Below are 12,308 nucleotides of genomic sequence, written 5' to 3' on the forward strand. Positions count from 1 at the left end.
TACATCTTCAGTCTTTCTAGTAAAACAAATTACTTACCCCCATCTTTTAAAAAATTACAGTTATAGCCGAGGCCGGTTTGCCTCAGTGGATAGAGCGTCGGCCTGCGGACTGAAGGGTCCCGGGTTCGATTCCGGTCAAGGACATGTACCTTGGTTGCGGGCACATCCCCAGTAGGGTGTGTCCAAGAGGCAGGTGATTGATGGTTTTCTCTCATTGATGTTTCTGACTCTCTATCCCTCTCTCTTCCTCTCTGTAAAAAGTCAATAAAATATATTTTTTTAAAAATTACAGTTATAAATTAAAACACCATATTTCATAATTGACAAGACAGGCTATTTATAGTGGTTTTGTAAAAACAAAAACAAAAAATGCACCGCAGTATCTGGCTTGAAGGACTAGGAGTAAAACACATATTGAGAGAAACTCAATGCGGACCTAAGAGTGCCTAGTCTGATGTCCTCCTTGGCACTGACTGGTGGTGCCAACCAATAGCCTGTGACAAACAGGTGGTACCTAATTAGCAACAACATCTTTAGCCTGGCTCCATTGTGACTTCAATACTGAAAGTATATCTTTCAAAAAGATACGTTTTTCAAAATGTTCCATAATGAGCCTAGACTGGACAAAGCTACTGTTCTCAGTGGGTATGCTGAAAAGCCTTTCTGAAGGGACAGTACTTGGGGGACAATCAAAAACCTGGTGGCCAAGACTGAGAGTCCTGGTCAGGCAGACTTCTTTAGGTTCCAATAGGTAAACGGCTCACAGCTGTGTTCAAGCACCTCCTTCTCCAGGTAAGAAAGCACCATGGCCCCAGGAACCTTCATCTTTTCTCTTGGGCTTTTCTTTTTTATCTTGGCCATGAGTGACCACAGACTCTCATCCCCACTAGAGTTTCTGGATGGGGAACCTGGAGCACACCTATTCAAAGTGTCTTCTGAGGTAGAATTCAGCATTTTTAGTTCCCTGATTAAATCCTGCTTATACTGCTCTGCCTCCTCCTCAGAGAACAGGGAGGCATTGTAACGAGGATCAAACAATGTAGCAAAGGTGTACCTGGGGCCGAAACCTGTTTGGCTCAATGGATAGAGCGTTGGCCTGCAGACTGAAAGGTCCCAGGTTCGATTCCAGTCAGGGGCATGTACCTTGGTTGCGGGCACATACCCAGTGGGGGGTGTGCAGGAGGCAGCTGATGGATGATTCTCTCATCGATATTTCTAACTCTCTATCCCTCTCTCCTCTTCTCTGTAAAAAAATCAATAAAATATATTAAAAAAAGAAAAAAAAAAGATGTACCTGGGGGTCATGGAGGGTGGTGGACAGTTGACTCAACGTGGCTTCCTTCAGAGACTTCAGCATGGTGTTGATGCTCATGATCTCCTAAACAGCATCTCAATTTTTCTGTTCAGGATGTGGATTATGGGGATTACATGGCTGAGGGTGGACATGTGGATGGTCATCTCCCAAATTGCAGTGTCAAAGGGCTTCAGCACATGACACACAGACTTCAGGACCTCCCACTGGTTGCAACTGATCAATTCTTTGAAATTACACTTGATGGAAATCTCTTTAATTGCTCTTTTTTGCTCAATGAGCTGTTCGAGCATATGAAACATGTGCCGTTTGGATGGGACATCCTGAATAAGATGGAGGAGTGGAAATTCATACTCCTGCAGTTCTGCCAGTTTCTCTTTTGCTACATGTGAGTGAAGGACCTGCTCACATATCTTCCCACCAATGAGTATATTCTGCACCATTCTCTGGCTTTCAATGGCCTCATTGACAATGAGGTTCACTGTGTGACTGAAACACTGCACGCTGTAGTGCTCTCCTTCATTCAGCGTCTTTCCTATGCTGGGATTGTCAGTCACTGTAATGCCAACCTGAAGGCCAGTGGATGTAACCCAGGTCTCCCACCAACATTCCAGCTACTTCTGAATGCTGTTGCCGCTATAGTCACAGTCAATCTGTGACACGTCTACTGTGTTTCCCCGAAAATAAGACATCCTCCGAAAATAAGACCTACTTACAGGTTTCCTTCTGAGTGAAATAAAGCATCTCCCCAAAAATAAGGCTCCCCCCCTAGGCTAAACATGAGAGATTTGGTCCACTGATTCTGAAAGAAATGGAGTCACAAGAAATTCAGGAATTGGATTGTTATGATGATGTTCCAGAAGATGATGACATGATTGTCATTGAATAAATGAGTAAATTCTTGATACTGTAGGATTCACAGTTTGTCTGGTTTGTGTTGACAACTACCGTACTACTGTACCGTATACAGGTAATAAATTTCCTTTAGTTTCATTTAACGATAAATGTGTACCGTATTCTTCTTCATGGAAAAATAAGACATTCCCTGAAAATAAGACCTAGAGCATCTTTGGGAGCAAAAATTAATATAAGACACTGTCTTATTTTCGGGGAAACAGGGTAACAGTGCTGAGCAGTGGTGGTCCTCACAGTGAGGTCGGACCGACGACTCGAAGGTGACCCAGTAAGCAGTAAGTGTAAGGTACTTCTGGGTCTGGTTACTCATCCATATTCCAGATGTGAAGTGGACCATACCATTCTCAGCTTCCTTAAGGTGTGACATAATTATCTGCTTTACATTATCATACATTCTAGGGATAGCTGTCCTGGAAAAGTAGGAAGGGGAGGGCAAAGAGTACTGAGGTTTCAAGTATTTGAGCAGCCTGTTAAAGCCAACATTGTCTACAAAAGAATATGGCTGAAGATCAAATGCAATCATTTCATCTATGAAAGTTGTTATATTTTTGGTAACTGGATGAGAATCATAAAACTTCTCATCCGTATCGTCAAAGGAGGAAGCTCCTTACAATTCTGCACTCAGAGGCACACTGATGCCTGGAGAAGAGGGCAGCGTGGTTTTGGTGATGTTGGTCTTCAGCATGCTGTCATGGAACCTTTGTAAATGCCTCAGAAGACAACTGGTGCCTAGGTTAGTCTGCTTCTTCCCCCTGCTTATCATCTGGCCACAATGCAAGCACACGACTTTAGTGGGGTCTGTAGAACAGACAGAAAAGTGATTCCACAGCTTGGAGGTCTTTTTTCTGTGAAATGGAAATAGAACTGGACTGCTTTTTGTAACCACTGTTGGAAGGTCAGTTAATTTGGAGGAAGTTTCTGTGGACACCAAGTTGTTGTATGAAGGGTTTGACAAAACTAGCCCACAGGATGCCCTTTTGGTTCCCAACAACTTCTGAGTGGTTCTTGTAGAGATGTCTCATCAGACATCTGGTGCCCATGTTACCCTTCTTTCCTCAACTGATGACAGTCAGTGTCTGCACACCGCCTTCAGACTATCCATGGGGGCAAGGGATAAGTTATGCCAGACCTCCAACTTCAGTCTCTTCATCACCTTTTGATCCCATTGGAATATAGCACCAGACTAGATCATGTGAGGGCTCGACTCATCACCTGCTGCTTCTCAGGGGAGACACCAACAAGGCCTCATCCACATCATCAGAAGATGACAACACTGATACATCTTCCATCAGTGAATCCCCAGACTTCAGATGTGCCTGCAAGTGTTCAGTCAGCTGGTTAGAGGAGGAGGATGCCAAGGGGGACTTTTGTACCTTCTTGCTTGGTGATGAGGACACTAAGCTTGGATCTTTCTCACGAGGCGGGAGGGCAGGCAGCAGGGTTGGCGGTGTGAAGTAGGGGGATGCTCTCCCATTCTTCTTTTATAGCACGATGGCACGGTGTTCCCACCACATGTGCCAGATGAGGCAGCTGGTGCCTAGGTCCTTCCCATTTTTCCCTCTGCTGAACTCACTCATGCAGTGAATGCACATGGCCTTCAAGCTATCCAGAGGTGACAGGTAGAAGTGCTTTCAGACTGCGGACCACTTTTGGGATCCAGAGGTGCTCTTTGGAAGTGGAAGGCTCTTCTTTAGCCCACTCTCTGCAGAATCATACTGGCGAGTAAAGGGGTGGGGGTGGGGGCTCCACCAGGGTTTCTTCCTGGCTGTACTTCTCAGAGATGGACACATCAGAGGAGACCTCTTCAGAAGATATTCCTCTGTCTTGTGCTCAGAAGACGGGATCTTGGGAGACTATTTTCTGGACAAGTTTGATGGGTGACAGTATGGTACCAAATCTCTAAAGGGTATGAGCTGAGGAGGAAGCACCAGCGCAGGGAAGGAGAGGGAGGCTGGGGCGGACACACTGTCTTCCTCCTGGATGAGTGCTGTGGGATTCACCCTCTTCACATGCTGCATGAGACAGCTCATGCTCAGGTCCTTCTAATTTTTGCCACAGCTGAACTCTTTCATGCAGTAAACACACACTGCCTTCATGCTGTCCCAAGGAGAGAGGAAGAAATGTTTCCAGGCTGGAGACTTCTTCTTGGAGTTTATACTGCGGCTGGACGGGAGGCTCTGTGTCACAGCTTCCATGGTGACATTGTACAATATGCTGCTGTACTGTGAGAACAGGGCCCCTTAGTTGTCCTCGTGATTGACAGGGAAACACTTCCCCGGGGGGCTTACCGCTGTAGCTCACGTCTCTGATCTCTGCCTCTTCATCACTACTTCCAGCTGTTTTCCTGTCCTCTTGTTCAATCTTAAAGTCCACTCTTTCCAAACTGTGATTCAGAATTCTATCATTTTCCTCTTTTATTTTAAAATTTTATTTTGTCGGAAACAAAGTCACCATCCTCTTTGGGATGGGCTCCCTAGTTATTCTCCATGATTCGCCATAACTATTCTGGCTGTGTCATCATGTTGCTATCTCAAGTTGGTAGGAAAATGATCCAAGCATTCATTTGTGCCCTCAGACGTACATTATATTCAGTGTTTTCAAAATAATTCTATCTTTTGGGATGTTTATGAATATGGCTAATCATACATGTTACTGGAAAACAGAAGATGTAACTGAGGAGCACATCATCTCAGGCCCAGTCCACTGCTTTCTAGAAGTTGTATAAAGTACTTCTTGGTGTAGACCTAAATTCATGCTGTGCAGACCTGCTTGTTGCCTTGGAAATAGGATCGCCGCCATCTTGATGGTCCTGCATTACCATGATCACTGCTCTTCATGTGCCAACAGCTCCATTTCCCCATCTGGTTAGTCACTCTCCGAAAGCTATGAAGGGCAGGGACCACGGGCTTGGGCTTGGGCAGTGGGTCCCACGGGCTGCAGAAGTGCTCCCATTCATTAGTTGCCCCTTTATCTGCCCCTGAGGCCCAGATATTCTATTTTTTTAATCCAATTCCACACCAATGTGCATTTAGGCTTTTTTTTTTTAACTTCTTTCTATCAAAATTCATATTTAAATGTATATTCTGCTACATATTCACACCTTCACACGTTTCATTATTTCCTGAAGATAAACTCCCAGAAGATAAATTGATGGGTCTAAATTGCATTTTCTGTTCAGATTATCATGTTAATTTATATTTTGTTTTCAGTTAGATTGACCTGGCTCTTTTGCTTGTGTCTAAACAAGCTCATATCCACAAGGCTGATCACAAACAACTTATCAAGTGTTCTTTCTTCTACATGTTGATCCCTCTAAAATTGTCTCGTGGCTCCACCTCACAAATATCATGTCATTTTTTCCAAAAAAAATTTAGACCACCTGTCTAAAGCTCAGCTTGCCTGTGAGGGAGTTCAAATTATGTAAAAATGTGTAAAATAGATTTGAAAAATTGGTTAAGAGTGTGGGATCTGGAATCGGGCAGTGTAAGTACAAATTACACTTCAAATACTTACTAGCTATGTACAATTGGGCAAGATACTTAATGTTTTAATGCTCCAATACAATGGGAGGGGGTTATGTACCCAAAATCAGAGTCCCCTAGTTCGTGGCATGAGTCAGAGGCCCCCCTGTGCCCACGCCGAGAATCAAGTATCAGAGTCTCTGTTGCTTGGTGTGGCCTTGCACCGAGAATCAGGTTCCCTGTGTCTTCATGGGTCAAGAATTAGAGTCATTGGCTCTTAATGTGAATCAGGTATCTCTGAGACACGTGATGAGAAAGAGTCAAGTCACTGGTGCTCAGTCCTGCCTCTCCCAAAGAGAATCAGGGTCCCTGGTCTGCTTGGGGGACTGGGTAGCACAGTCACACTGTATCAGCAGGAGGTCCACTCCTGCCCTGTGTAAAACAGCCTTCCATGTGCACTTGCACTGAATCAAGGTCAGGTGGCTCTGCCAACCTATGTGGACATGGGATCTGGTCCCATGGGTGTGTGCTGTGGGAAAGAAACTCCCTGTGTCCGTGCACCTAGGCTCAAATTCAGCACAGCCTTCCTGCGTGGGCCCAGGTCTGGTGACGAGAAACAAACTCCCCAAGATTGCACTCCCCTGCTCAAATTTAGCACAGCCTCCCTGTGTTGAAGTGGGGTTTGGCCACAGGACACAAACTCCCATGTCCACACACCCAGGCTCATATTCAGAGAGAGCCACAATTGCTGTGTGTGGTCAGGAGAACTGTATGAGCAGAAAGGGTCTGGCAGTTTCTATGCCACTTACAGGAAACTAGCAGGGAGGGGATTGGCTCTGTGACACACAGAAATCTGTGGCTGCGGTGCCTGGGGTCTTGGTGTATCGTGGGTCTGCAGCTGTGGTTGCAGGTCTTTTACCCTAGTGGCTCTAGGATCCCAGGTTGTGTCTGAGACCAGATTGGGTAGTTGCGAGGTTAGTATCTTAGTCTCAAACAGTTCTGTTCTTCAAGATGGTGTGGTCTCTGTGCCTGTGTTGGCTACCCTTGGAGTGTTTACAGTGATAGCTGGGTTTTGCTGTCTACAACTTCTTAGTTTTACAGCTCTTTGGAATACATGCAGGATCTAACTGTCCTTGGCTCTCACTCACACACACCACTCACGTCCACACACTCCTCTATCACTCCCTCACTCTATCACACACTCTCCCTCCCTACCTTCTTGCTGGTTGCCATCTTGGGTACCCCATATCATGTTCTTAGCTATTAATATATCTCCTAGCCCATCAATTTCCTTGAAGCACATACTCAAAATATCTTGAAGTTGGAAAAGACTTTAGAAATCACTTAGTCCAACCTCTTGCTCAGCTCATTTTACAGATGACAAAAGAGAGAGCCAGAAGGGGAAAGCTATTTGCTTAAAATCAGAAAGATTTAAAAATAATGGAGGTTGAAAACAAGGTCTCTTTTTCTTAATCTGATTTTCCCCATCACATAACAATATTATTGCTGCTACTCTCCAATGGTATGCCACAAGTCTTTTTACTCACCCATATTCTGATCAACTGTATTAAATGTGGCCTAAATGAGGGAATGGGTGACTGGATGCATGGATGCAAACCATCTAAGCTAGGAAGTGTCAGTCAGATTTTGAATAACAGAGATGAGCTAAAAAAAAAACAACAAAAAAAACAACTCAACGGTGTATATTAGTAGCCTGAATTAAACAAAAATGTTTTAAAATATAAATAATTATTACCTATTAAACTCAATACATGCTCATTATAGAACATTAGAGGCCTGGTGCATGAAATTCATGCACAGGGAGGCGGGATTCCTCAGCCCGTCTTGCACCCTCTCCAAACTGGGAGCCCTCAGGAGATGTCCAACTGCCAGTTTAGGCCCAATCCCGCAGAGGACATCTCTCTCACAATCTGGGACTGATGGCTCCTAACTACTCACCTGCTTGCCTACACTAACCACTCTGCCAGCCTGCCTGATTCCCCTAACTGCCCTCCCCTGCTGGCCTGGTAACCCCTAACTGCCCTCCCCTGCCAGCCTGGTAACCCCTATTAACTTTTTTTTAAAAAATTTTATCCCCTTTGTATTTGTGGGTTTAATTCCCAGCTGGCACACGTACAGGAGGCAACCAATGTTTCTCTCACATGGATGGCCGTCTCTCTCTTTTTCCCGCTCTAAATATCAATAAAAACCAATCATTTCTTATTGGCTTCTCCCTCTCACACATTTTTTCTATCTCCTTTATGTAACACTTTTTTTCTACCGACTCATCATTTACAATCTTTTCTTTCCTCCTTATTTTCTACTTCTGTTCCATCATACTTCTTCCCATCTTTCTCCTACCTCCCTCCCCTTTTCCTTCCTTCCCACCTTTTTTTTTTTTTTTTTTTTCACTTCCTCCTTCAGACCTGTTTTGCTCCATTCCCCATTTCTTCCTTCTTCCCATTCTCCTTTAAAGCTCTACTGGCTCCCCTTTAAAACTTTCTCCTCTCCCTCTTTCTCTCTCATCCATATTCTTCTCTATTTCATTGTTTTAATATCTACCTACCTGCCTAATTATTCGCTATCATTTATCTTTTTTTTCTTTTCTGACTCCTACTTTTAAAATCTCTCCCCAGTACAGAACTATACTTGATTTCCATCATAGCTCCTACAGTTCACTCACACATCCTCTTTCTTCTTTAACTCTGCTCTACTGACTCCTTTATAAAGTTCTTTCCTCCCTCCTTCCCTTCTTAAAGCTTCCATTGGAGGGCATTAACACCCAACCCAGGGCTCAGCCCCAGCCAGGTGTTCACTGACCCCCCCGCCCCCGCTCGGCCTCTGCACCACTGTCCAGCTCCCATTCCCTGCCAGGGATGCCCAACCCAGAGAGGGTGGCTAAGGCCCGTGTGGCCTAGGCGCTGCTGCCACAAAGCAGGAGCACCTCAGCCCAGAAGAACTTGGACTGTCCTCCACTCTGTCCCAGACCAGTGGATACCTCCCCACCAATGACCACCACTGCCTTCCTCCCTAGTCTGGGCACACTTGCTATACACCCCACTCCCACCCCCTGGTGGTTGCCACCCCCTTCCATGTACAGTTTCCTTCCTTTTTCCATTCCTGTTTTTTTTTTCTTGTTCCCTTTCTGTATTTCTATTTCTCCTCTCAGCCTGTCTGCATGAAGGCCTGCGTTCCTCTCCCTCTTCTTTTTTATCCCCTCCTATCATATCTTATCCAACCCCTGTCCTTGCAGCTGCCTGAGTAGAGGGTGGGGATGCAACCTGTTGATCTGGTCATGATGTGACACTGTAATGGACAAAGGTGCATATTCCTCTATTATTAGATTAGATTAGATTAGGCAAATACCGAGAAATAATAAAAGTAAAAATTACCCCTAAGCTCACTTTATTAGGTATCTCAGACTGCCATCAGAAAATACCAGAGACTGGGTGACTTTAACAGCACATTTATTTCTCACACTTATGAAGACTAAGAAGTTTAAGATTAAGATTCTGACAGATTTAGTTCCTGGTGAGAACCCTCTTCCTGGCTTGCAGTTGGCTACCTTCCTGTTGTATTTTCATATTAATGGATTCCTTCATGGGATCCCTATGATTTTTATCTCATCTAAATCTAATTACATCAGAAAATTACCATTTCAAATACCATGATATGGTGAGTTAGGACTTCAACATATAAATTTTGGGTGGACACAAACATTCAGCCAATAACACCCATCATTCAGAGGTAATTGTTATTAATTTGGGAGAGACATATAGTTTAATAGAAATTTCTATGCAACTACATATATTTACATATATATAAAATAAAGATCAATTTGTATATATTATCTTGTAACCTACTTTTCATATTTAACAATATGACTTTTTAGATGTACTTAATGGTTTTATAAATGACTAGAGACCCAGTGCATGAATTTGTGCATCAGTGGGGTCCCTAGGCTTAGCCTGTGGGATTGGGACAAAACCAGCTCTCCAACATCCGTTGAGGGGTCCTGGATTGTGAGAGGGCTCAGGCAAGGCCGAGGGACCCCACCAGTGCACGATCAGAGTCAGAGAGAGATGTGGGAGGTTGGCCAGCCAGGGAGGAATCACAGGAAGGCTCCAGTTGTTTCTGGCCCACTCACTTTACAGTCCATATCAGCCAGACCCCAGCTGCAAGTTAACCTAGTGGTCAGAGTGTCTTCCCCCAGGTGGTCAGTGCATGTCATAGCAAGCAGTTGAATGGCCTTAGTATGTCATTAGCATATTACACTTTGATTGGTTGAATGGCCAACCAGTTGCCCAGATACTTAGCATATTAGGCTTTTATTATATAGGATTTAAATGACCATGTTTGAATTTAATTAATTAAATCATTCTCTTCTTAGAAGACTTGCAAAATTTCACATTATTGAGTCATCACTGAGCTAAGAATAGAATAGGAGCATTAATATTATTGCTAATCAAGTTACAAAAGGTTACATATGTTGTGGACTTACCTTGTCCACTTATTTATTTTTATTTAACCAATATTCTCTTGTTGAATATTTAGGTTTTTCTCATTTGCTCAATGTTATTAAATGCATCTTTGTACATATTTCTTGTATGATTCAGATTACTTCCATAGGATATATTCTTAGAAGTAGAATTATTGGGTAACAAGGTTGCACTTACAAAAGCCCTTTTTTGTGTGTTATTTCTTGCCAAATTGCACTTTGGAAAGGTTGCACTAAATTTCATTTCCACAGAATACTATTTTCTTGTACCCACCAAAATACTGGGTTTTAACATTTAAAAAAATATATTTTATTGAGTTTTTACAGAAAGGAAGAGAGAGGGATAAAGAGTTAGGAACATCAATGAGAGAGAAACATCGATCAGTTGCACACCCCCTCCTGGGGATGTGCCCACAACCAAAGCACATGCCCTTGACTGGAATTGAACCTGGGACCTTTCAGTCTGCAGGCTGACACTCTATCCACTGAGCCAAATCGGTTTTGGCTGAGTTTTAACATTTTAAAAGTTCTCTGCCAATTTAATATTTCCCAAATGACATAATTTACTTTAATTTGAATTTCTTGGATTTTACTATCATTTCATGAGTTGTTTAACAAGGTGAAGTTCAGTTTAGATAAATGTCAAGATCTGCACTCAGGTAACATAGCTCAACTAAAGGACAGCTATCAATCTTACTTTAGAGCAGCGTATGTGGAAACTTTCTAGAGGTTTTATTTGATAGTAAATTTAATATAAATCAATAGCATGATGTAGATGGTAATAAAGCTACTTTAAACATAGTGGGAATTAATAAAAGTCTAGTGTATTGATGAAGGGAAGTGATAAATCCAACTTTACTTCTTTTTAGTCTGTACCTGAGACACTGCCTACACCAGCTCCAGGCACCATACCACTAATATTGGCCCACACAGACTAATTTATGTTCAGAAGAAAGTGAGCAGTCTAGAGAAAGAAGAAGAAAATATGCCCTATTAAAAGTGGCTGAATAAGCTTAGAAGAAAAGGAGATTCAGGGAGACACAATTTCTGTCTTTAGAGTTTGAAGAAATCATGGAACAAAGAATGTAGGTACATTCTGGTTGGTCCCAGAGACAGATACAGCAGTAAATGCCACAATGAGAATAATTTTACCTCAACACAAGGAATCTGTCTAAAAATTCATGGAAATGTATGGACTAGATACCTTCTAGCCTGAGTCTTGAGTTTCTCAGTCTATATGGATGCAACTGCTTCTAATAATCTTAACCAGAGATAATCAGCTTTGTGTTTTGGGGAGAAGCCTTGAAGAACAGTGCTTTTCAAAATTAAAATGTATATGGCATACTTGGAAGGTATTTTTTTTAATGTGGGTTCAGATTCACTAGGTCTGGGATTGGCTTGAGATTCTGCACTTCTATCAAATTCCAAGTGAGGCCAATGTCATTGATTTAGAAGCACACTTTGAATAGCAATCTCTTAGCATGCATTCCCAACTTGGACAACATAGTCCCAAAACAGGTGAAAATTGGCTTTTGAGGGTTTGGGAGGAGAATTTTAGTTATTACACTGCTTTGTGGCCTGACAAAAGGTCACAATACATGAACAGTGAAACAGTAAAATTGTGGTATTAAAATTTCATGGGTGGGGTGATTTGGAAAATAAATGTTTAAAAATATCTTTAGGGAGATCTGATTGAATACTACACTTGCTTTATTGTTTTTCCATGTTTCTTCATTGTTCAGGCCAAACTGTTGGAAGCTGCCCATTGCCTCCACTGGTAGAAAGGGGTGAATAAGGAGTCTGAAAAACTGGTCAACTTTGAGGCTCTGGCAAGGATCAGAACCATACACCCACTGTCTAGTTGAGACAAAGGTAGCTGAAGCAATTTCCACTTTTAGTCTTATGTAAATCCTTGCTGATAGTCATTTGTGCAGGACCTCCTCCAGAGCTCAAACCTGAACCCTGAACCACGTGGGACATGGGACACTCGCAACTGGTGTCTTTGACGTGAGACCTCTGAAGGGGATGGTTTCACCTAGAGCGAAGAAAGGAAAACTTCACCAAATAGGTGGGGAAGAATTCACAATATAGGTGAAGAAAATTCACTGCATGCAAAGCCTAC

The 12,308-nt window shown here is 43.0% G+C and overlaps 1 pseudogene; it reads right to left on the bottom strand.

The window, feature by feature from the left end:
- Nucleotides 1-514: 514 nt before the first annotated feature.
- LOC118720229 lies at nucleotides 515-5,161 on the bottom strand (annotated as a pseudogene).
- Nucleotides 5,162-12,308: the final 7,147 nt, after the last annotated feature.

This window comes from Pipistrellus kuhlii, unplaced genomic scaffold (genome assembly GCF_014108245.1).
Source record: "Pipistrellus kuhlii isolate mPipKuh1 unplaced genomic scaffold, mPipKuh1.p scaffold_m20_p_16, whole genome shotgun sequence".
Classification (NCBI taxonomy): Eukaryota; Metazoa; Chordata; class Mammalia; order Chiroptera; family Vespertilionidae; genus Pipistrellus; species Pipistrellus kuhlii.